The sequence below is a fragment of the Pristis pectinata genome, chromosome 19, assembly GCF_009764475.1.
Source record: "Pristis pectinata isolate sPriPec2 chromosome 19, sPriPec2.1.pri, whole genome shotgun sequence".
Classification (NCBI taxonomy): domain Eukaryota; kingdom Metazoa; phylum Chordata; class Chondrichthyes; order Rhinopristiformes; family Pristidae; genus Pristis; species Pristis pectinata.
The window spans coordinates 6,171,028-6,196,274 of record NC_067423.1 but is presented as its reverse complement, the minus strand read 5'-3'; the positions used below and the strand labels follow the sequence as shown (position 1 = coordinate 6,196,274).

General features: G+C 43.3%; 1 long non-coding RNA gene across 1 annotated transcript in view; it reads right to left on the bottom strand.

Moving 5' to 3' along the window:
- LOC127580480 (uncharacterized) overlaps positions 1-25,029 on the bottom strand; it is a 28,595-nt gene extending 3,566 nt beyond the window's left edge. Inside the window, exon 1 of the long non-coding RNA XR_007957827.1 lies at positions 24,815-25,029. This is a non-coding gene — a long non-coding RNA (uncharacterized LOC127580480). The remainder of the gene's footprint in view (positions 1-24,814) is intronic.
- Positions 25,030-25,247: the final 218 nt, after the last annotated feature.

Here is a 25,247-nt window from a genome sequence, read left to right as displayed (position 1 = left end):
GTTAGAGTAACGCTATTACGGTGCCAGTGACCCAGGTTCAATTCCAGCCACTGTCTGTAAGGAGTTTGTACGTTCTCCCCATATCTGCGTGGGTTTCCTCTGGGTGCTCCGGTTTCCTCCCACATTCCAAAGACGTATGGGTTAGGAAGTTGTGGGCATGCTATGTTGGCACTTGAAGCTTGGCGACACTTGCGGGCTGCCCCCAGAACACTCTAGGCAAAAGATGCATTTCACTGTGTGCTTCGATGTACATGTGACTAATAAATAAATCTTATCTTACCTAGGCTACTCCAACAGCACCTCCTGAACCCACAACCTCTATCTCCTGCAGATGCATGAAAACACCACTGCCTGCAGATTCCCCTCCGAGTCACACAATGCCCTGACTTGGGAATATATCGCTGGTCCTTCATTGTGGCCAGGTTTAAATCTTGGAACTCCCTCCCAAAGGCACTGCGGGAGCACCTTCACCAGAGAGAATGCAGCAGTTCCAGAAGGCATCTCACTACCACCTTCTCGAGGGCAATTAGGGATGGGAAGCAAATGCAGCCATTACCAGCAAAACACATGTACTGTGAAGAAAATGAACTGTCTATAAATGTGCAATGAAGAAATGTTATTATCTGGAGAGCTGAATTACTTTAGGACTGGAAACACCGATACTCATTGATCTATGAAGTCAGTTGAACTGTGTTATATTGGTTGAGCAATGAATTATTAGTGTTTCTCTCTCAGTATAAGTAGGTAATAATTTATTTATCGCACAGATGCTGTGTTACGTTGTTAATTTGCAAGATAAGTGTATTGTGATGTGAGAACGGTGGAAAGATTTGCTGTGGTTTCCAATATATATGCAGAGAGATGCAAACAGATAGAAACATGGTTACAAAAAGTTACACGTATGTATATAGATATGCGAGTGGGAGAGAGATTGTGATCAATGCATAGATATATCCAATTAACTGTTCTTTAAAATAAATGAACTCTGATAGTGTTTTTAGTGAACTGACATGCATTATTTCTATTTGCTCTAAATATACTGCATGCATCAAAGAGGTTGTGTACAATTACACCTCCCTACCCAAAGATAGAACCTACTTATTTCTTGCTATGACTAAACTGGTGTTGTAAATTTTGACCAATCCTAAAATTACTGTGTTCGCCACCTCTTAGAACTAACCAGAGAACCTGAAATTAAAAAAATTAAAAAGACAAATGGTCTATTTTACCCACTAAACTGAGAAATGGAGTGTGACTGAACCAAAATTGATTTAAGGGGGATGATCAAGGGAGTTTATCTTACAGATATTCTTTATAAGTCTTCTGCCATTTCTCCTAGTTTTTGGTATAATGGAAATAATATTTGCACCAATGGACACCTCTCACCTGGTTCTATATCTCAGCAGTTAGGGTTAGAGTTGACCTCAGTTAGAGTTGACCTCATCCCTGATTTAATTCCCCCCCGGCTAATTTCAAAGACCCCATTTGAAGCATGTCACATTGCCTGGGCATCTGAACTACAATGGATAGAGTCCCACTTTAAGCTTCTCCTCAGATAATGAAGCAGTCCACACTTGCATGCTACAAGACTTTGACAACATTAAGGCATAGGCTGGTAAGTGACAGGTCATGTTTGTTCTGGATGGGCGTCAAGCAATGACTATCTCCAACAAGATTGAACCTCACCAGCAACACTGGACTTTCGGTTTTTGGTCCCCTCGACCTCATTTCCTTCCCTTGGCTAGCTGAGTGCACCCCTGCCTTATAGAACATAGAACATAGAACACTACAGCACAGTGCAGGCCCTTCGGCCCACAATGTTGAGCCGACATTTTATCCTGCTCTAAGATCTATCTAACCCTTAACTCCCACATAGCCCTCCATTTCTCTATCATTCATGTGTCTAAGAGTCTCTTAAATGTACCTAATGTATCTGCCATAGGAGCAGGAAGAGGCAAATCAGCTTCCCAAGGCTTTTCCACCATTGCAGTAATGGCTAATCCGATTACGGCCACAACGCCACTTCCCCATGCTCTCCCCGTTCCCCTTAACCCTCTTATAGTTCAAATGTCTGTCAGTCTCCTCCTTGAACATATTCAATGGCTTGGCCTCCACAGCTCTCTAGGGTAGAGAGTTCCAACCAGTCACGACCCCCTGAAAGAGGAAAACTTACCCCACCTTTGTCTAAAATTGGCGATCACATTTTCTGAAACCATGCCCCCGAGTTCTAGATATCCTTACGAAGGGAAACTTCTTCTCGGCATCCACCCTGTCAAGCCCCCTCAGAAGCTAATGTGTTTCAATAAAGTCACCTCTCATTCTTCAATAGTCAGTAAGTATAGGTCCAACCTGCTCAACCTTCCTTGTCAGAGGTGAGCCCATTTTGTGAGTTAGAGGGACATTTAGGGTTTCCATTTGGACACTCTTGTAGTAAGTTATTAATTCACATTCACGGAAGTTTTTGGGGCTCCAAGTGAAGCCACACACCACATTTGTAAACATAAAGCAAGAGTTTGCATTTATATTGCCACAAGTTGTGCGATTAGATTCCCCAGTGTAGGTGCAGTACTGACTATGATCCTTACATTGCTTCTGAGCTCCATAGGGAGCTGGCAGAAGAGTGTAGCTGAAATGACAGTAACAGTCACCCCACTAGCAAGTTTGGGACTTCCATGGTCATACGCAAATGCAGAGATTTTGGACATGAACATTTACGGTGGCTAGTGAGGATATGCAAGTTTCCACACAGAATCACCCTCACCTCTCCGAAACATCCAGTCTTTCACATTATGTGCCCTATCAGTCAATGTTGAAGGGCAGACACTAATATATTCTCTGTTAATCTCTCTCTGTTTCAAATGCTTTTCCAATTATTCAAAACATGCAAGGTCTCTGCCTCAATTATTTTCATGTACCAATCATAATTTGTGGAAAGAAATTGCTCTGCGCTCTCCTTGCTCGCTGAGTTACAATTTAAATTTTCAATCATCCAAGTGGAATATATTATCCCTTCCTTAATGATTCTATGTGATAGAAGTGAAATCTCAGTCACATGTACAAAACACAACATGTGTGTTGTTCTCCATATCCAAATTTCAGTTCCATTGACTTCCATGTGGCCAAATCTTGTTCACAGAGAGCAAAATCCAGCTGCAACAATATCACACCTGGAGTACTTATTCCTAAAGGATGAATTTTCACCAGAGTCTGTGAACTTCAAATCTAAAATAATAACCCTACTAAATTGCCTAATAGTCTTCCCTTTTTGTGTAGAAATAATCTGTCTTTCCATACCATACTAGAGGGCGTAGGTTTAAGATGAGAGGCGACAGATTTAAAAGGAACCTGAGGGTAAATTTTTCACCTAGTGAGTGGTCAGTTTATGGAACAAGCTGCTGGGGGAAGTGATTGAGGCAGGTAAATTAGTAACATTTAAAGGGTACTTGGACAGGTATCTGGAGAGGAAAGTTTTAAAAACTAAAAAAAAACTTTATTTATACAGCACGGTAACACGGTAAGAGGGATATGGGCCAAATGCGGGCAAATGGGATGAGCTTAGTTGGGAATCTTGGTCAGCATGGACCGGTTGGGCAGAAGGGCCTGTTTCCGTGCTGTGTGACTCTATGGTTTCTGATCCCTGCTTTTATTGGTGTGACCTACACTGAATGATATTTATAGTTTTAATGCCCAATTTATTTCTCCCTACCCAAAGCAGTATTCAGACTGTGGCCTAACCAATATTTCTCTACATGCTATTTATTGTTGTTTCATGCATATTTTATTAAAACGTAACTGCTCTTTTTTTCTGATTAGCTACTCTACCTGACCTTTTAGGGAACAATTCTTCTCAATCCATGGGTCTTTTATTTTGTCTAATACATTCAAAAAAATTCCTTGTTTTCCTTCTAGAATGTGTTACCTTACATTCACTCACATTATGTCACATTCACCACGTGTCGATCTATGCGATTAAACTTCCACGCCTTTCTGAATCTTCTTCAGACCTTTCCATTGTTTTTCAAACCCTGCAGTCAATGTTGAGATTGTTTTTCCTCTGAACACTACCCCGAAACAGGAGCAGATCCAGTAGTGATCCCTGAGCTTCATTAACCCCAATGCCCTCTGCCCTCTGCACAAAATACCCTCTGTCGTGGCATTGAGATCATGCGCAGGGATGCCAGGAGGCAGGAAGGATTCCTTTGCCTCATGTGTTACGTGAAATTATTTGCAACCCTGATTTGGATAAAGTCTCTTTGGAAATGCTTCAGATGAATCAATGATCGTGTAAATTCCATTTAATGTACTTTTGCAGACTTTCCATATTTTAATGCAGATGGTGCTCCAAAGAGCTATAGAGAACAGCTGGAATAACAGATACTGCATTAATATAACGCCTTTAACCTCAAGGGACTCCCTAAGGGAGTTTTATCATCAGTTGGAAATGAAGGGCCCATTGGAAAAACAAGTAATTTGATCACAGTAATCTTACACTTGCAGCATTAATGCCTGCATGGCTATGGTCATTGTGGTATGGAAAGCAGAGATTTAGCCCTTGTCTGGGTTACACCACTGAATATCTGCAGAGCCACAACACAACACAAAGTTAAGGGGTGGGTGAAGTTCTCTGTTGATTGAGTAGAAAGCAATGGACAGAAGTTTGTTATGAGTCTGCAGTCAATGTTCGTATAATTCTGCATCTACTCTTCTGCTGTACCGTTGCTGCATTTCCATTTTTTATTGAGATGTTAATGCAAAAGTGAAAACAGCTTCAATAATTAAACTTGCGATGTGTTAACTGGCAGTGGAGGGAACTTAAGCCTCCTGCAGCCTGTTGCAACACACAAAATGCTGGGGAACTCAGCGGGTCAGGCAGCATCTGTGGAGGGAAATGGACAGTCAACATTTCGGGTCAAGGCCCTTCATCTGGCCTCCTGCAGTCTGTCACCTGGACTCTGAAGATTGCTGCCAGATGTTTTACATGTTTTGCAGGGAAACGTAGAATAAAAAAAGGGTCCAAATGTAATATTTTCTTCTAAGGACTATTGATGTGCCATGGAAACGTAACTGCAATGAGATTAAGTTTGTGTACTTGGTTGTGATAAATTCATTGCCCCAGTTTTGCACTTTCCTTGAGCATCGAGCGAAAATCAAGGTACTTCGCAAACTTCCTCATCAAACCCTTTGAGCACATATTATAAATATTGTAACCAAATGAGGCAGCTAATAGAGCTGCTGACTCACAGCTCCAGGGACTCGGATTCAATCCTGACCTCTGGTGTTGACTGTGTGGAGTTTGCATGTTCTACCTGATATTGCATTAGATTCCTCTGGGTGCTCCAGTTTCCTCCCACATTGCAAAGACGTTGCGGGTTGTTGAGTTAATTGGCTACTGTAAATTGCCCGAGTGTGCATGTGAATGGTAGAATGTGGGGAGGGTTGATGGGAAAGTGGGGAGAATAGGACAGGTTGGGATTAGAGTAAAATTGGGTGGTTGATGTCAGTGCGGACTTGGTGGGTCAAAGAAGTGTGCTGTACTTCTCTAGGACTCTATTACTCTATATGCTCAGTAAAGTAATAATGAAGACAATTATATAACTGCATATTATGTGAAGAAAGTATATTATTTGAAAAGAAATTTTTTGGACGAAAATCATCTTTCGGGCCCAATGCTAACAAGCCTGTGAAAGTATTGGATGCTGTTTGCAATCCCTGATTTTCTCTCTGTGTGCAGTTCTGATCGCCCCATTAGATTAAGATTAGATTAAGACCTTTATTAGTCACATGTGCATCGAAACACACAGTGAAATGCATCTTTGCGTAGAGTGTTCTGGGGCAGCCCGCAAGTGTTGCCACGCTTCCGGCGCCAACATGGCACGTCCACAACTTCCTAACCCCTATGTCTTTGGAATGTGGGAGGAAACCGGAGCACCCAGAGGAAATCCATGCAGACACGGGGAGAACGTACAAACTCTTTACAGACAGCGGCTGGAATTGAATCCGGGTCGCTGGCGCTGTAATAAAGTTATGCTAACTGCTATACTACCATGCCTGCCCTTCACATCGTCCATTACAGGAAGGATGTGGAGGCTTTGGACAGGGCGCAGAAGAGGTTCACCAGGATGCTGCCTGGATTAGAGGGTATGAGCTAGAAGGAGAGGTTGGACAAACTTGAGTTGTTTTCTCTGAAGTGTTTGAGGCTGACAGAAGTTTATAAAATTATGAAAGGCATAGATAGGGTAGACAGCCAGCATCATTTTTCCAGGGTAGAAATGTCAAATACTAGAGGACATGAATTTAAGGTGAGAGGGGGAAAGTTAAAATGAGATACACAAGGCCATTTTTTTACATAGAGAGTGGTGGGTGCCTGGAACAGGCTGCCAGGGGTGGGGGTGGAAGCAGATACGATAGTGGCGTTTAAGAAGATTTCAGATAGGTGCATGAATGTGCAGAGAATGGAGGGATATAGATCATGTGCAGGCAGAAGAGATTTAGTTTAATTCAGGATCATGGTTGGAACAGACATCGCGGGCCGAAGGGCCTGTTTCTGTGCTGTACTCTCCTTTGTTCTTTGTAACTGCAGCAACAGATTCTTGATGTCAGAGGAAGTTGGCACTGAGTTTGAACACAAATTGTTTCAACTAAATGAGGCACTCTCTCAGTGTCTCCATAAGTTCTGGAAAATCCTTCTGTGAATAAATCTTCCCTCAGAATTCAGTGAATTCTGATGATCATTCTGTAACCAATGGATAGCTTCCAGCGGACAGGCTCTACATAGCTCTTTACCATTACACAGAGCATTGCATTAAATGGAACACTTCTGTTCAATATTCTATTAAAATGTAATGATGTGAGGATTAGAATATATGGGAATTATGTCTGCTGCAATGTCATAACAATCCATGCTCTCTGAGTTCAAAATTTGCTGCAATCTACACACTTTATTAACACGAGTTTGAAGAAAACTTTACAGAAAAGTATAAGATTAATGTGACAATCTTATACATTTCTGTAAATTTCACATGCCTTGGACCTTATCAGTGTTGCAGAAGAAGTTCACCAGGATGCTGCCTGCACATGCTATAAGGAGAGGTTGTACAAACTAGGATTGTTTCCTCTGGAGTGGCAGGTGCTGAGGGGAGACCTGATAGTTCGCAAGGTTATAAGAGGCATAGACAGATTAAACAGCTGGTATCTTTTTCCCAGGGTGTAAATGTCTAATACTAGTGGGCATGCATTTAAGGTGAGAGGGGGTAAATTCAAAGGAGATGTGCGGGGGATGTTTTTTACACAGAGAGAGGTGGATGGCTGGAACAGGCTGCCAGGTGTGGTGGTGGAGGCAGATACGATAGAGGCGTTTAAGAGGATCTTAGATAGGCACATGGATGTGAGGGATATGGACATTGTATAGGCAGAAGGGATTAGTTTAGTTAGGCGTTTAATCACTGGTTTAATTAGTTTGACGCAACATTGTGGGACGAAGGGCTGTGCTGTACTGTGCTGTACTGTTCTGTGTTCTCTGTTCCAGTATCATTACAGAAACACGGGCTGGTGTGTAGATGAGTGGTAGATTCATGGGGGAGTTGATGAGGATGTGGGGACAAAATATGAACTAATTACTGATTCTCCAATCAGCCACCCCAATTTACAATAATTAATTAACCTACAAACCTGCACATCTTTGGGATGTGGGAGGAAACCGGAGCACCCAGGGGAAAGCCACGCAGTCACAGGAAGAACATAGAAATTCTACATAGACCGGTGGTTAGAATTGAACCCGGGTGGGTATTGGGGGTATTGGCTTATTACTGTCACGTGTACCGAGATACAGTGAAAAACTTTGGTTTGTGTGCCATCCAGACAGATCATTCCATACATCAGTACATCAAGGTAGTAAGAAGAAAACAGAATGCAGAATATAGTGTTACAGTTACAGAGAAAGTGCAGTGCAGGTAAACAGATAAAGTGCAAGGTCCACAATAAGGTAGATTGGGAGATCAAGAGTTCATCTTTTACTGTATAAGAGGTCCATTCAAGAGTCTGATAACAGTGGGATAGAAGCTGTCCTTCAGTCTGGTGGTTCGTGTTAAGAACATAGAACATAGAAAGTGTACAGCACAGAAAAGGCCCTTCGGCCAACAATGTTGTGCTGACATAGTTAATCCCTCCTATCAACAGAACGCCCATATCCCTCCATTTTCCTCTCATTCATGTGCCCATCCAACCCCCTCTTAAAAGCCCCCCAATGAATTTACCTCCACCATCCCATCAGGCAACGCATTCCAGGCATCCACCATCCCTGAGTAATCAACTTACCCCTCATGTCTGTTCTGAACCTACCCCCCTTTCACCTTAAGTGCATGCCCTCTGGTATTGGATCGCTCAATAATGGGAAAAAGATATTGCTTGTCCACCCTGTCTATGCCCCTCATAATTTTATACACTTCCAACAGATCACCCCTCAGCCTCCGCTGCTCTAGAGAAAAGGGCCCAAGTTTGTCCAGCCTCTCCTGATAGCACATGCCCTCTAATCGAGGCAGCATCCTAATAAACCTCCTCTGCACCCTCTCTAAAGCTTCGACATCCTTCCTGTAGTGAGATGACCAGAATTGCACGCAATACTCTAAATGCGGCGTAACTTGCAATGTGTTCTCAAGCTTTTGTATCTTCTGCCCTATGAGAAGGGGGAGAAGAGAGAACGACTGGGGTGAGAGGAGTCCTTAATGATGTTGGTTGCTTTCCCGAGGCAGCAGCAAGTGTAGGCGGAGTCAATGGAGGGGAGGCTGGTATCTGTGATTGGAGCTGTGAAGCAGCAGTACCACCTGCTATGTCACTGGGAGGACGTTAATGTATGTTGTATCAGCATCAAGGTCTTCTAAGCTCTTGAAAGCATTGCAATGAATGGGTAGAATAACCTGGAGCTTTCATGCTGATGTGTGAATGGTAATTGGGAGAAAACTGTGCCTGTAAATTTACTTCAATGGATTCTATTGGTATTGGTATTGGTTTATTATTGTCACTTGCATGGAGGTACAGTGAAAAACTTGTCTTGCATTCTGTTTGTACAGATCAATTCATTACACAGCGCATTGAGGTAGTGCAGGGTAAAAGCAATAAAGAATACAGTGTAAAGTGTCACAGCTACAAGAAAGTGCATCGCAGGTGGACAATAAGGTGCAAAGCATAGACAAGCAGGCAACACTTTTTTTTCAGCATTTCAGCCTTTCCTGGGATTGCATATTTTGGACTGGAGTGCAACAAAGGCAAACTCATACCAGACTCTAAAAGGTGCCACACAGTCTAAGTTGTCTTTCAGATTCAACATTAGACCAGAGCCATATAGAAAATCCATCAATCAAAAGCAAAGGGGTTCCCTTGGACAATATTCATCTACACCAAGAATCATTGAAATCAGATGATGTGTCTTATCACATTGGTGCGCCCGGGAATTTGTTGTGCATCAACTTCGTGCTGTGTTTTCTACACTGCAACAGCAGCTCTTCACTTCCCGCTGCCTCGGAAAAGCAGCCAGCATTATCAAAGACCCCTCTGACCCCAGACATTCTCTCTTCCTACCTGGAAGGTGGTAGTAAGATGGACTCTTGACCTCATAATCTACCTTGTCCTGGCCCTTGCACCTTATTGTCTGCCTGCCCTGCACTTTCTCTGTAACTGTAACACTTTATTCTGCATTCTGTTATTGTTTTCCTTGTACTACCTCAATGCACTGATGAGATGGAAAGATCTGTACGAACGGCATGCAAAACAAACTTTTTCACTGTACCTTGGTACACGTGACAATAATAAACCAATTTACCAATTTAGATTTTTTTTTTAACATAGAACACTACAGCACAGTACAGGTCCTTCAGCCCACAATGTTGTCTCGACATTTTATCCTGCTCTAAGTTCTATCTAACCCTTCCCTCTCACATAGCCCCCTATTTTTCTTTTTTTTCTTTTTCTAATCCTGTTCTGAATCCTGTCTTCTAACATAATTTGCAAATATGGTAGCTGAGGTGTACTTCTCCCAAATGGGAATCTGAAAGCATAATTTAGAACATAGAACATAGAACACTACAGCACAGTACAGGCCCTTCGGCCCACAATGTTGTGCCGACATTTTATCCTGCTCTAAGTTTTATCTAACCCTTCCCTCCCGTATAGCCCTCCATTTCTCTATCATTCATGTGTCTATCTAAGAGTCTCTTAAATGTTCCTAATGTATCTGCCTCCACAACCTCTGCCGGCAGTGCGTTCCACGCATCCACCACTCTCTGTGTGAAAACTTTACCTCTGACATCCCCCTTATACCTTCCTCCAATCACCTTAACATTATCCCCCCTCGTGTTAGACATTGTCGCCCTGGGAAAATGTCTCTGACTGTCCACCCGTTATACACCAGATTGTCTGGTGTGTAAATGATGCTGGATAAATATTAGTGGTTTTTGATATCTGAAAGAATATATTAATTAAATAATTCCTGTTGAGTCGACTGAAGGCAGGATTTTCCTTTCTTTGGAATAATCCTGACATTTACCCACTCAAACATTCTTCTATGTGAGACTTATACCTAATCTTCATGTAGGGATTGTTTTTTTCCAATATTTGTAGCTTTACAGCCACAAAATGTTGCATTTATACAACTCCTCTAACATGCTAAAGTTAAATTAATATTCAAGTAAAAACAAAAATACAGCAAACCGTACTCAAACGAAATAGATAGAAACTGAAAAGTTAGGTTACATTGACATCTTTTGGTGTGGTAGGAGTTCTGTATCCCTTGGCACAGTTACTGCTCAGCCTGCTGAGTATTTCCAATATTTTCTGTTTTTGTTTGATATTTCCAACAGCTGCAGTCTTTTGCTTTTGAATCCCTGGCTTATTCTGATATATCATCAGTTTGCTCCGCACAGATCCTATCAGATCTGTTGGGTATTTCCAGCATTCACCTTTATTTCAATTGCAATGTTTTGTATCTCAAAGTTCCACTGTTCTTTTTCTTTCTGTTTCTTGAGCTTCTGCTATCTCTCTGTACTTATACTTGCTTCAGACAGATGAGTTGCCATTAGCCTGACTTTGATACCAATCTGCCTCATTTGTTTTCTCCTGCTCTCCACCTGATCATAGACATTCCTTTTGATGTCTCGCTGTTCTTCGCAACTTAGAACACAATTGTTTTCTAAATTTTCCCAGTTCTGTTGAAGGTCATTGACATGAAACATTAACTCATGCTTCTCTTTCCTCAGATACTGCCCTGACCTGCAGAGTGTTCCCAGCAGTGGGTTTTGCTTCGGTAGACGTCAGGACTTCGGAGCAGATAAGTTTTTCTTTTTTTTTAATAGGGTTTTTATTATAAGGGTTTAGTTTTTATAAGGTTCTTTTTTATAACTTGTTATATAAGTTTTAATCGGGAATAGTGGGGGCTGGACTGCGCAGGTGCGTGACGTCAGCAGGTAAGGCGCGGGCAGTTTAAAAAGCAAACTGCCATATCCAGCGGGCAGTGTCGGAGCAGACAGCTGAGTGAGAGGGAGCAGAGTGGTTGGGCTTTGGCTTAAGGGGCTTCGGCGTAAAGGGGCAAGGCAGGTGAGTAGCTGGTAAGTAGGTAAAGGTAAGGTTTTACCTGTTATCTGTTTATAAATTTTTAATTAGGAAAAACTAGGGGGGAAGAAAAAGAGAATTAGTTCAGATGGAGAACATGGTGGTGTGCTGCAGCTGCTTGATGTGGGAGATCGTGGACCTCGCTGTGGTCCACGATGGCCACATCTGCAGTAAGTGCTTGAGGCTGGAGGAACTTTGGCTCAGAATTGATGAGCTGGAGTTGCAGCTTCAAACACTGCGCAGCATCAAGGAGGGGGAGAGTTATGTAGATACTGTACATCAGGAGACGGTCACCCCCCTTACAGCAGGTACTTCTGGAGTCCAGGAAGTAGATAGAAGGGTGACTGTCAGGGGAGGGAAAAGGAAAAAGAAAACGAACAGGCAGATAGAGCAGAGGACCCCGGAGGCTGCTCCCCTCAGTAACAGGTTTTCTGCTTTGGAGGCTGTTGAGGGAGATGACCTGCCGGGGCCTAGCAGCAGTAGCCAGGTCTATGGCACTGGGACCAGTCCTGCTGCTCAGAAGGGAAGGGAGGAAGAGGAGGGCAGTAGTGATAGGGGACTCGATAGTCAGGGAAACAGATAGGAGGTTCTGTGGCAGTGAGCATGAATCCCAGATGGTACATTGCCTCCCAGGTGCCAGGGTCCGGGATGTCACTGATCGGGTCCACAGGATTCTAGAGCGGGAGGGAGAACAGCCAGAAGTCGTGGTTCATGTTGGGACCAACGACATAGGTAGGAAGAGGGATGAGGTCCTGAAAAGTGAGTTTAGTGAGCTAGGCAGAAGGCTGAAGAACAGGACCTAAGGGTAGCAATCTCAGGATTGCTGCCAGTGCCACATGATAGTGAAGGTAGGAATAGGAGGAGATGGCAAATAAATGTGTGGCTGAGGAGTTGGTGCAGGAGGGAGGGTTTTAGATTTTTGGATCATTGGGATCTCTTCTGGGGAAGGTGGGACCTGTACAGAGAGGGCGGGTTACACCCGAACCAGAGGGGGACCAATATCCTTGCAGCCAGGTTTGCTAGAGTGGCTCAGGAGGGTTTAAACTAGATTGCGAGGGGGAAGGGAACCGGAGGAGTAGGTCAGAGGAAGAAGGGGATGGGGAAAAGTCAGATCTGACAGGCAGGGAGGCTTTGAGGAAGGAGTACAGGCTATAAAAGTAGTAAGGTGGATGGGCTAAAGTGCATTTACTTAAATGCAAGAAGCATCAGGAATAAGGGAGATGAACTGAGAGCTTGGATAAGTACATGGGACTATGATATTGTGGCTATTACAGAGACATGGCTGACATCGGGGCAGGAATGGATATTGAATATTCCTGGTTTTCAGTGTTTTAAAAGGGATAGGGAGGGGGGGAGAAGAGGAGGAGGGGTGGCAATACTGGTCAGGGACACTGTTACAGCTGCAGAAAGGGTAGACAACGTAGAAGGATCCTCTCTAGAGTCAATATGGGTGGAAGTTAGGAACAAGAAAGGAGCAGTTACCCTCCTGGGAGTATTCTATAGACCCCCTGGTAGCAGTAGGGATACTGAGGAGCAAATTGGGAGGCAGTTTTTAGAAAGATGTGAAAATAAGAGGGTTATTATAATGGGAGACTTCAACTTTCCAAATATTGATTGGCACCTACTTAGTGCCAAAGGTTTAGACGGGGCGCAGTTTGTTAGGTGTGTCCAGGATGGATTCCTGACACAGTACGTTGACAGGCCGACTAGAGGGAATGCCATACTAGATCTAGTTTTAGGTAATGAACTGGGACAGGTGACAGATCTATCGATGGGTGAGCCTTTGGGGGACAGTGACCATTGCTCCATAACCTTTAGAATTATCATGGACAGGGATAGGAGCAAAGAGGACTGGAAGATATTTAATTGGGGAAAGGTGAATCATGAGGCTATAAGGTGAGAAGTTGGGAGTGTAAATTGGGATGACATTTTTGAAGGGAAATGTACTGTGGAGATGTGGTTGATGTTCAGGGATCTTTTGCAGGATGTTGGGGATAAATTTGTCCTGGTGAGGCAGAGAAGGAATAGCAGGGTGAAGGAACCGTGGGTGACGAGAGCAGTGGAACAACTAGTTAGGAAAAAGAAGGCAGCACACATAAGGTGTAAGCAGCAAGGATCAGACAGGGCTCGTGAGGAATATAGAGTAGCAAGGAAGGAACTTAAGAAAGGGCTGAGGAGAGCGAGAAGGGGACACGAAAAGGTTTTGGCGAGTAGGGTTAAGGAGAGTCCCAAGGCTTTTTTCTTGTACGTGAAGAGCAGAAGGATGACGAGAGTAAAGGTAGGTCCGATTAAAGACAAAGGTGGGAGGACGTGCCTGGAAGCTGTGGAAGTGGGTGAGGTTCTCAATGAATACTTCTCTTCAGTATTCACCAAGGAGAGGGGTCTTGATGATGCTGAGGACAGTGTTGGTAAGGGTAATGTTCCAGAGTATGTAGATATCAAGAGAGAGGATGTGTTGGAGTTGTTAGAAAATATTAGGACAGATAAGTCCCCGGGACCTGACGGAATATTCCCCAGGCTGCTTCATGAGGTGAGGGAGGAGATTGTTGAACCACTGGTAAGGATCTTTGAGTCCTCGTTGTCCACGGGGATGGTACCGGAGGATTGGAGGGTGGCGCATGTTGTCCCCTTATTCAAATAAGGTAGTAGGGATAGTCCAGGGAATTACAGACCAGTGAGCCTTACATCTGTGGTGGGTAAGCTGTTAGAAAGGATTCTAAGAGATAGGATCTATGAGCATTTAGAGAATCATGGACTGATTAGGGACAGCCAGCATGGCTTTGTGAAGGGAAGATCTTGCCTCACAAGCCTGATAGGGTTCTTTGAGGAGGTGACCAGGAAGATTGATGAGGGTAGTGCAGTGGATGTGGTCTACATGGATTTTAGTAAGGCGTTTGATAAGATTCCGCATGGTAGGCTTCTTCAGAAGGTCAGAGGCTAAGGGATCCAGGGAGGCTTGGAAATGTGGATTCAGAATTGGCTTGCCTGTAGAAAGCAGAGGGTTGTGGTGGAGGGAGTGCATTTGGATTGGAGGGCTGTGACTAGTGGTGTCTCACAGGGATTGGTTCTGGGACCTCTACTTGTTGTGATATTTATTAATGACTTAGGTGAGGGGGTGGAAGGGTGGGTTAGCGAGTTTGCAGATGACACAAAGATTGGTGGTGTTGTGGATAGTGTGGAGGGCTGTCGGAGCTTACAGAGGGATATTGATAGGATGCAAAGCTGGGCTGACAAGTGGCAGATGGAGTTCAATCAGGAGAAGTGTGAGGTGGTACACTTTGGAAGGACAAACTCCAAGGCAGAGTACAAGGTGAATGGCAGGATTCTGGGTAGTGTGGAGGAGCAGAGCAATCTGGGTGTTCATATCCACAGATCACTGAAAGTTGCCTCGCAGGTGGATAGGGTAGTTAAGAAAGCTTATGGGATGTTAGCTTTCGTAAGTCGTGGGATCGAGTTTAAGAGCCGCGAAGTAATGATCCAGCTTTACAAAACTCTGGTTAGACCACACTTAGAGTACTATGTCCAGTTCTGGTTGCCTCATTATAGGAAGGATGTGGAGGCATTGGAAGGGGTGCAGAGGAGATTTACCAGGATGCTGCCTGGATTAGAGAGTATGGATTATGAGGAGAGACTAAGGGAGCTAGGGCTTTACTCTTTGGAGAGAAGGAGGATGAGGGGAGACACGATAGATGTATACAAGATATTAAGAGGAATAGATAGAGTGGACAGTCAGCGCCTCTTTCCCAGGGCACCAATGCTCAAAGCAAGAGGACATGGCTTTAAGGTAATGGGTGGGAAGTTCAAGGGAGATATCAGAGGGAGGTTTTTCACCCAGAGAGTGGTTGCTGCATGGAATGCGCTACCTGGGGTGGTGGTGGAGGCTGATACGTTGGTCAAGTTCAAGAGATTGTTAGATAAGCATATGGAGGAATTTATAGAGGGATATGTGGGAGGAAGGGGTTAGATAGTCTTAGGTGTGGTTTGAAGGTCGGCACAACATGGTGGGCCGAAGGGCCTGTATTGTGCTGTATTGTTCTATGGTTCTATGGTTGATTGTTTTTTTATATAAAAGAAAATCAAAAAACTACAGAGCTGTAAATCTGAATAAAAAAAACAGAAAATGTTGGAAACACTCAGCATGTCAGGCAGCATCTGCGTAGAAAGAAACAGTTAACATTTTAGATCAGGGACCTTTCCTTAGAACTGGGAAAGAAAGAAATACAAGTTAGTTTTCAGTAGGACAGAGGGTGGGGGCAAGCAAAGGGACTATTGGCAAACTGGTAAATTGGTTTATTATTGTCACACGTGCTGAGATACAGTGAAAACCTTCGTATTGCATGTCATCCATACAGATCATTTCATTTCAACCGTACATTGAGGTAGTACAAGGGAAAACAATAACAGAATGCAGAATGAAGTGTTATAGTTACAGAGAAAGTGCAGTGCAGGCAGACAATAAAGTGCAAGGCCACAGTGAGGTAGATTGTGAAGCTGAGAGTGCGTCTTATTGTACTAGGGGACCATTCAAGGGTCTTATAACAGTGGGATAGAAGCTGTCCTTGAGCCTGATGTTTTCAGGTTTTTGTATACCCTGCCTGATGGGAGGGGGGAGAAGAGAGAATGTCCCGAGTGCATGAGGGCTTTGACTATGTTGGCTGTTTTAATGAGACAGTGGGAAGTGTAGACAGAGTCCATGGAGGGAAGGCTGGTTTCCGTGATGTGCTGAGCTATGTCCACAAATCTCTGCAGTTTCTTGTGGTCCCAGGCAGAGCAGTTGCCGTACCAAGCCGTGATGCATCTGGATAGGATGCTTTCTATAGTGCATCGATAAAAATTGGTAAGGGTCAAAGGGGACATGCCAAATTTCTTTAGCCTCCTGAAGAAGTAGAGGCGTTGGTCAACTTTCTTGGCTGTCTTCTGACATTTCTAATGAGATAGAACATAGAACACAGAATAGTACAGCACAGTACAGGCCCTACGGTCCACGATGTTGTGCTGAACTATATTAATACCTACTCCCTGTTCAATCTAACCTTCCCTCTGACACAGTCTATAACCCTCCATTTTTCTTACATCTATGTGCCTATTCAATAGTCCCTTAAATGTCCCTGTTGTATCAGCCTCTACCACCACCCCCAGCAGTTCGTTCCAGGCACCCACCACTCTCTGCGTAAAAAACTGACATCTCCCCTAAACTTTCCTTCTCTAAGCCTAAACTGATGCCCTCGGGTATTGGCCATTGCTGCCCTGCGGAAAAGGTGCTGGCTGTCCACTCTATCTATGCCTCTCATAACCTTATACACCGCTATCAAGTCGCCTCTCATCCTGCATCACTCCAAAGAGAAAAGCCCTAGCTCACTCAACCTTTCCTGATAAAATATGTTCTCTAATCCAGGCAGCTTCCTGGTAAGTCTCCTCTGCACCCTTTCTAAAGCTTCCACATCTTTCCTATAACGACGCAACCAGAACTGAACACAATACTCTGTGTGGTCTAAGCAGAGTTTTATAGAGCTGCAACATTACCTCATGGTCCTTAACTCAATCCCCTGACTAATGAAGGACAACACACCATACACTGTCTTAACTACCCTATCAACTTGCATGGCAACTTTGAGGAATCTGTGGATTTGGACCCCAAGATCCTTCTGTTTCTCCACACTGCGAAGAATCCTACCATTAACCTTATACTCTGCCTTCAAGTTCGATCTTCCAAAGTGTATCACTCCACACTTTTCTAATTTGAAATCCATCTGCCAGCTCTCCACCCATATATTTCTCATATAAGATGACGAAGAATATTTCTGATGAGATGAGGGAAAATGGCTTAATAGCGTCAGTTGCCAGCACATTAAGATTTTTTGTCTGTGTTGCACATGGTGAAGATGTGGGACATGTCCAGCAAGACAGACTGCGCAAACATACTGAGTCAACATGCTCACAGCCAGTTTAAGGCTAGTTCTCATACAAACAGAGAGAAAGAATGAGTTACCATAAGTTTGAGAATTTGATATTGAGTCCAGAATGCTTTTTGTTTTGCTCCTGTGGTATTACAATATCTGTAGGTTTTTTTAATGAGCAGGACACATTTTATAAACAAAAGTAATCATTCACATGGATAAAATATGTACCTTTCCTGCTGTCACATGTGTAGATATCTTGTCATCATCAGTTGGCCAAATCTCTTCATTCTTGTCAGAAAACTCTTGATGAATTGTCCAAACAATCTCGTCTGTCATTTGCTATTGCTCCTTAGTGATTTATCAAAGTAGAATCTCTCTCTCTCTCTCTCTCTCTCTCTCTCTCTCTCTCTCTCTGTTTTTTAGCTTCAGTGGTTTATAGGGGTCTCTCTTAATTGGTTTTATCCCATCAATAAGTCTGTCCCCAAAAAAGGGAAGTTGATATATGCAATGTAGGTGACAGTGTCTCTTAATTCTTTACTGTAATTGCACCTGTGGTGTTCCTGTCAAACCACACAATGCAGAGTTGCTTGCATTCTGTGACAACAGCCCAATAAGCAACAGGAACAGTGATAGATATTTAGAAGGTTTAACTTTGGTGTGGGTCAAAGACATGAAACAATTTCTTAATTATCATTGAACTACAATTTTGTCTTAATAAAAAAAAAGGGGAAAATGCTGGAAACACTCAGCAGGTCAGGCAGCACTTGTGGAAAGAGAAATAGAATTGATGTTTCAGATCAAGAGCTCTTTGTTAAAACTGGGAAAGGGTTCAGTCGGAGAGAAGGGAAGTACACAGTTCACTGACAGCGGTAGACAGGGTGGTGAAGGATGCATTTGGCCTTCATCAGTCAGGACATTCAGTATAGGAGTTGGGATGTTATGTTACAGTTGTACAAGATGAGACTGCACTTGGAGTATTGTGTTCAGTTTTGATCGCCCTGGTATAGGAAAGACACCTTTACACTGGAAAGGGTGAAGAAAAGATTTACAAGGATGCTGCCAGGACTCGAAGGCCTGAGCTAGAGGGAGAGGTTGGGCAGGCTAGGATTTTATTCCTTGGAATGTAGGAAATTGAGGGGTGATCGTACAGAGGTGTATAAAATCATGAGGGGTATTGATAGTGTGAATGCACATACTCTTTTTTTCCAGGAATGGGGATCTAAAAACCTGAGGGCAGAGTTTTAAGGGGAGGTGAAAGATTTAAAGGGACCTGAGGGGCAACTTCTTGTGGTTGAGGCAGGGACAATACTTGAAAGATATTTGGATAAGTACATGGATAGCAGGGATTTAGAGGGATTATGGGCCAAAGGTAGGCAAATGGGACTAGATTGGTGGACGCCATGGTTGGCATGGACGAGTTGGGCCGATTACTGAATGATCCTGTGACTCTAAGGTGAAGGATCCCATCCTGAAGCATTAACTCTTTCCTTCGATACTGCCTGATGTGCTGAACTTTTCCAGCATTTTCCGTTTTAATCTTGGATTTCCAGCATTTGCAATTTCTTCATTTTCCTGGATCACTTAATCCTGGTGCAAATGCTCAGCAGGTCAGGCAGCATCTGTGATTAATGTTTCAGTTGGAAAAGCTTCGATTGGAAGTGAAGAACCTTAAATGTTAACTCTTCCCTCTCTCCATAAATGCCATCTGACCTGATAGGTATTTATAACATCTGCTCCCAAAATCCCAACCTGCTAAGCTGTCAAAACTCCCTGCATGTTTTTGAGAGATTCAGAGATTTGAAGAACATACTAAAAATAAAAGTTGCAAATTAAAAAAAAACATAAACCTATCTAAACCCTTAAAAAGTATAAATTAACAAGTCAATCAGAGATGTTAAAAGAATTCCTGGAAAGATTTAAGAGAGTTTTTAATCTAATTACATTCCTTAAAGTACTTTTGAATCATCAAGCTCTCACCTAAGGTTCTCAAATTGAGGGAAGGAAACTGCTTGTACTCCCTCAGATGGAGCAAGGTGACTTGTCTCAATGACTACCATCTGGTACCGCTTACATTTATTGTAATGAAGTGCTTCGAGAGGTTGGTAATGGCTCAAATCAACTCCTGCCTCAGTAAGGACCTGCACCAGGTTCAATCCACCTATCGCCACAACAGGTCAACAGCAGACACTATCTCGCTGGCACTCCACTCTGCTTTGGACCACCTGGACAACGGAATACATTTGTCAGGCTGTTGCCCAGTGGCAAATCACTGACGTCAACAGAAAACTAGAAGAGGTCTTTCATTTCCTTGTGCCTGGTCTATCATTCAATGAGATTATGGTTATTCTATTAAGCAACATCACTTTTGTGCACTTACTCCATATCTATTGATCTCTGCCTTGGATATCAGTCAATTGGTAAATTGGTTTATTGTTGTCACATAGAACAGTACAGCACAGGAACAGGCCCTTCGGCCCACAATGTTGTGCTGAACCAATTACATTAGTAATAAAATGCTCGTCAAAACTAATCCCTTTTGGCTACACAATATCCATATTCTACTGTTTCCCTCACATTAATGTGCCTATAGAACATAGAACATTACAGCACAGTGCAGGCCCTTTGGCCCACATTGTTGTGCTGACATTTTATCCTGCTCTAAGATCTACCTAACCCCGACTAATGAAGACCAATACTCCATACGCCTTCTTAACAACCCTATCAACCTGTGCAACAACCTTGAGGGATCTATGGATGCGGGCCTCAGAGCTTCTTCAGCTATCTAAGACCTTCTCGAACGGCCCTATCGTATCTGCCCACACCACCACCCCAGGCAGCGCATTCCAGGCACCCACCACTCTCTGTGTAAAAAAACTTGCCCCGCACATCTCCTTTGAACTTACCCCCTCTCACCTTAAATGCATGGCCTCTGGTATTAGACATTTCAACCCTGCGGAAAAGATAGTGACTGTCTACTCTATCTATGCCTCTCGTAATCTTATAAACCTCCATCAGATTTCCCCTCAGCCTCCACCATTCCAGAGAGAACAACCCAAGTTTGTCCAACCTCTCCTCATAACACATGCCCTCTAATCCAGGCAGCATCTTGGCAAACCACATATACTGAGGTTCAGTGAAAAACATTGTTTTGCATGTCATCCATACAGATAATTTCATCAGTACGTCGAGGTTGTACAAGGGAAAACAATAACAGAATGCAGAATAAAGTGTTCCAGTTACAGAGAAAGTGCAGTGCAGGCAGACAATAAGATGCAAGGTCATAATGAGGTTGATTATGAGGTCAAGAGTCTATCTTATCGTACTAGGGGACCGTTCAATAGCCTTATAACAGCGGGGTAGAAGCTGTCCTTGGTGATTCAAGTGCTTTTACAGATACTTTTTAAATATTATGAGAGTACCTGCCTCTGCCACCTTCTCAGCTAATGTATTCCAGATTGCAACGACCCTCAGGGTGAGAAAAGAAATTCTTCCTGAGATCCCTCAAATTCTCTTGCTCCTCACCTTAAATCTCTGCCCCCTGGTTTTAGATATTTCCCTCATGGGGAAAAATTTCTCACTATCCACCCTATCTGTGCCCCTCATACTTTTGTGTACCTATGTCAGAAACCCCCTCAGCCTCCTCTGCTCTAAGGAAACCAGATCTAACCTATTCAGTCTCTTATTGTAACTGAAGCCATCCATCCAGGCAACATAGATCCCTCAAGGTTGCCGCACAGGTCGATAGGGTTGTTAAGAAGGTGTATGGTGTGCTGGCCTTTATTAGTCGGGGTATTGAGTTCAAGAGCCGCGAGGTGATGTTGCAGCTCTATAGAACTCTGGTTAGACCACACTTGGAGTATTGTGTTTAGCTCTGGTCGCCTCATTATAGGAAGGATGCGGAAGCTTTAGAGAGGGTGCAGAGGAGATTTACCAGGATATTGCCTGGATTGGAGAGCATGTCTTATAAGCATAGGTTAAGTGAGCTCGGGCTTTTCTCTTTGGAGAGGAGGAGGATGAGAGGTGACTTGATAGAGGTGTACAAGATGATAAGAGGCATAGATCGAGTGGACAGTCAGAGACATTTTCCCAGAGCCACAATGGCACATTGTTGCCCATATGGAAACACAAGAGACTGCAGATACTGGAATCTGGAGCAACACACAAGATGCTGGAGAAACTCAGCGGGTCAGGCAGCATCTGTGGAGGGAAATAGACAGTCGACGTTTCAGGTCGAGACCTTTTAGAGTCAGAATCAGGTTTATTAGCACTGACTTATATGGCATTAAATCTGTTGTTTTGTGACAACAGTACAGTGCAAAGACATAAAATTACTATACAATACAAAATAAATAAATATTGCAAAAAAAAGGAATAACGAGGTAGTGTTCATGGGTTCATGGACCGTTCAGAACTTGATGGCAGAGGGGAACAAGCTGTTCCTAAATCCTTGAGTGTGGGTCTTCAGGCTCCTGTACCTCCTCCCCAGGTCCATTTCCATTTTCCTTTATAAGGCGAACAGGGATTTGTACACCTGCCATATTTAGTCTGTTCCCTCTACTGCTTGCACTCCTGAATCCATGACAATAATTATTGCTCTAAGTGGGTTGTGAACTCTCAGTCCATGGTGACAATTTGGGGAAGTCATTTAGGTATTGGTGAGCATGGAAAGTTAAAGAGTCAGTGTGATGTTTCACTTCAGTCTTGCTGTTTGTGTTGATAAAGGTATTATACAAATTATTCAACACTGCATTTGACTAATCCTTTCTGGTCATCAATCAACTATTGTTCAATGAATTGGGTTGCGATGCTTTTAATATGTTTGCTTTGTTCTGGCATGACTTGGATACAAATGCTGCTTTTTAATAAAAAGTGAAATGTTAAGGGACTCACTTCCACTCTTGAGATTACTGAACACACACTAACATGGTATTGCTAAATATGTTACAAACTGCTGACATTACACTGTTTCATTGGCTGTGAAATGCTCTGCAACATTTGGAGGCTGTGAAGGGAGCTACAGAAATGCACGTCTTTTGCTTTACTGAAGGAGACAACCTTCACAGATTGACTGAGGGTTCACATCTCTCCAGGCACCAGCCCATGACCCACACAATCTTCTCAAGCAGAGATCATAATTGATGAGGAATCAGGGGCTGTGTGCACACCAGATCCCTGTGGGAGAGAACTGCACCAACAGAACATGTCTGGACATTTACACCCTGTAAGAAAAATGTAAACAACTATGAGGGGCTTCACAACAGAGGCCTGCCTTCATAGAGCACTCAAATCCGAAACTTGTTGCCTCTTGAACACTCCCATTTCTCTCTACCATTCGTGCTTTCAATTCAAATTCTCTCCCTAAACCTCCATTCCTCCGTATATCCATTTCCAACTGCTTCTTAAAACTTAGTACATCTCCAAACAATGGGCCACCTTCCCTAATATCTTCCTTTGTGGCTCACTGTCAAATGTTGCTTGGGAACATGACTTGAAACATTTTGCCCCATTAAAGCTCCCTCTATAAGCATGAGCAGTTGTTCTTCCTCTGGTCGCTGTGTAATAACTCAACTTCCCACTCCCACCACTGCGATTTCATGGCCAACTGTTTGGAAGGAAATAAAGCCTTACTTCTACATAGCACCTGCCACAATGTTTGAGGGACTCCCTCAAAGTGCTTCAGGCCAACTTAGAAAAGTAGCTGCCATTGTAATGTCGGAAATGTGGTGACAAAGTTGTGCACAGCAGGATCCCATAAACAGTTTGTGTCTTGGTCTGGTCCCACCCGATTCATCACCCCGAATCCACCCATGATATCTTTCAGATGTTGGGGGGCTCACCTCCCTGAGAATTTTGGTTTCTCACACTGCCCCTTGCCCAAAAAATATAAGCTCTTCACCTCCTCTCCTTGTAGTTTATTCCAAATATAAAAGGTTTCAAGTAATGCAAAAATTAATTGGAATTCAAAGGGAAATTGACAAACCCATATCAGCAGGATCTAGAGTAACTCTGATCTGAGCCACCGCATGCTTGGTTCTGCTTTGCTCTGAGGAAACAATGTTTAAACATCAACAACTCAAGACTTGCCAAGGGATTCTCATATCAGAAGGATAAGGAAATTTGGAATGTCCCCGTCAACCCTCACCAATTTTTACAGATGCACCATAGAAAGCATCCTATCTGGACACATCACGGCTTGGGACGGCAACTGCTCTGCCCAGGACCCCAAGAAATTGCAGAGAGTTGTGGACACAGCCCAGTCCGACACACAAACCAGCCTCCCCTCCATTGACTCTGTTGACACTTCCTGCTGTCCCAGAAGAGCAACCAACATAATCAAGGACCCCACCCAGCCTGGTCATTCTCCCTTCTCCCTCCTCAATGGAGAATGCAGGAAACACTCAGAAGGTCAGGCAGCATCTGTGGAGAGAGAAAGAGAGTTAATATTTCAGAACTCTGTGAATTGCTAATTGTTACTATTAACTGATTCCAATTGCATAGGGTCCTGGTTGTACCTGGAATATTACGTGCAAGTCTGTCCTGAACCTGTGGTAGGATATACTTGCAATAGAGGGAGTGCAACACGTTTGCCTGATTGATTCTTGGGATGCAGGGGGCATTACCCATTGTGGAGTGGTTAAGCAGAGTGGGCCTATTCTCCCTGAAGTTTAGAAGAACGAGGGGTGATCTCTTTCAAAACTGACAGGGTAGATGTGGACATGCTGTTTCTCCTGGCTGGGATCTCTAGAACCAGAAGTGAACCTAGAACTAAGGAGCACAGTTTTAGTTCAACGAGTCACTCACTTAAGTCAGTGATGAAGAGGAATTTCTTCACTCAGACGAATCTTTGTAATTCTTTACCCAAGAGTCACTGAGTATGTTCATGACAAAGATCGATAGATTTTAAATGTTAAGTGAATCAAGGGATATGGGATTAGTGGAGTAAGTGATGCTGAGGTAAAAATAGAACAGCTTCCATCCCGCTGTTATAAGACTATTAAACGGTTCCCTAGTACGATAAGATGGACTCTAGACCTCACAATTTACATCATTATGACCTTGCACCTTATTGTCTGCCTGCGCTGCACTTTCTCTGTAACTGTAACACTGTATTCTGCATTCTGTTATTGTTTTCCCTTGTACTACCTCAATGCACTGATGTAATGAAATTATCTGTATGGATGGCATGCAAAACAAAGTTTTTCACTGTACCTCGATACCTGTGACAACAATAAACCAATTTTACCAACTTTGTGAATTTTACCAATGTTTTATGGAATGATGGAGCAGGTATGAAGGGTTGAATAGTCTACTCCTACCTTGATTTCCAACATTCATAGGCAAGCTCTTCTGCTTTAATTCATTCTCCAAGTTGAAGTGCTTATTGCCATATTTTCTTCCATAAATAATAATACAGGTTGAAATTCTCTAGACTGGCACCTTTGGGACTTCACTAGAGCAGACCACAGAAAATCCAGACCAAAGAAATTGCCCCTGATTATCTTCCTCTGAGCAGGACAACTGTTCTTTTTAAATATAGGCACTCACAGGTCCAGGAGCCTGAAGTTTCTGTAAGTCTGAAACACTGTCAGCTGAGATTGCAGAAGTTGCACAAGTTGGTTAATTAGTTACAGATTAACACAGATCTTAGTTAATTTTAGATATTAGTTAGATCTTAGTTAGAATGAGTTAATTAGTACAAATCTGTACTACAGATTCAAAACATTCTGGAAAACAGGAGTTGCGAGACCA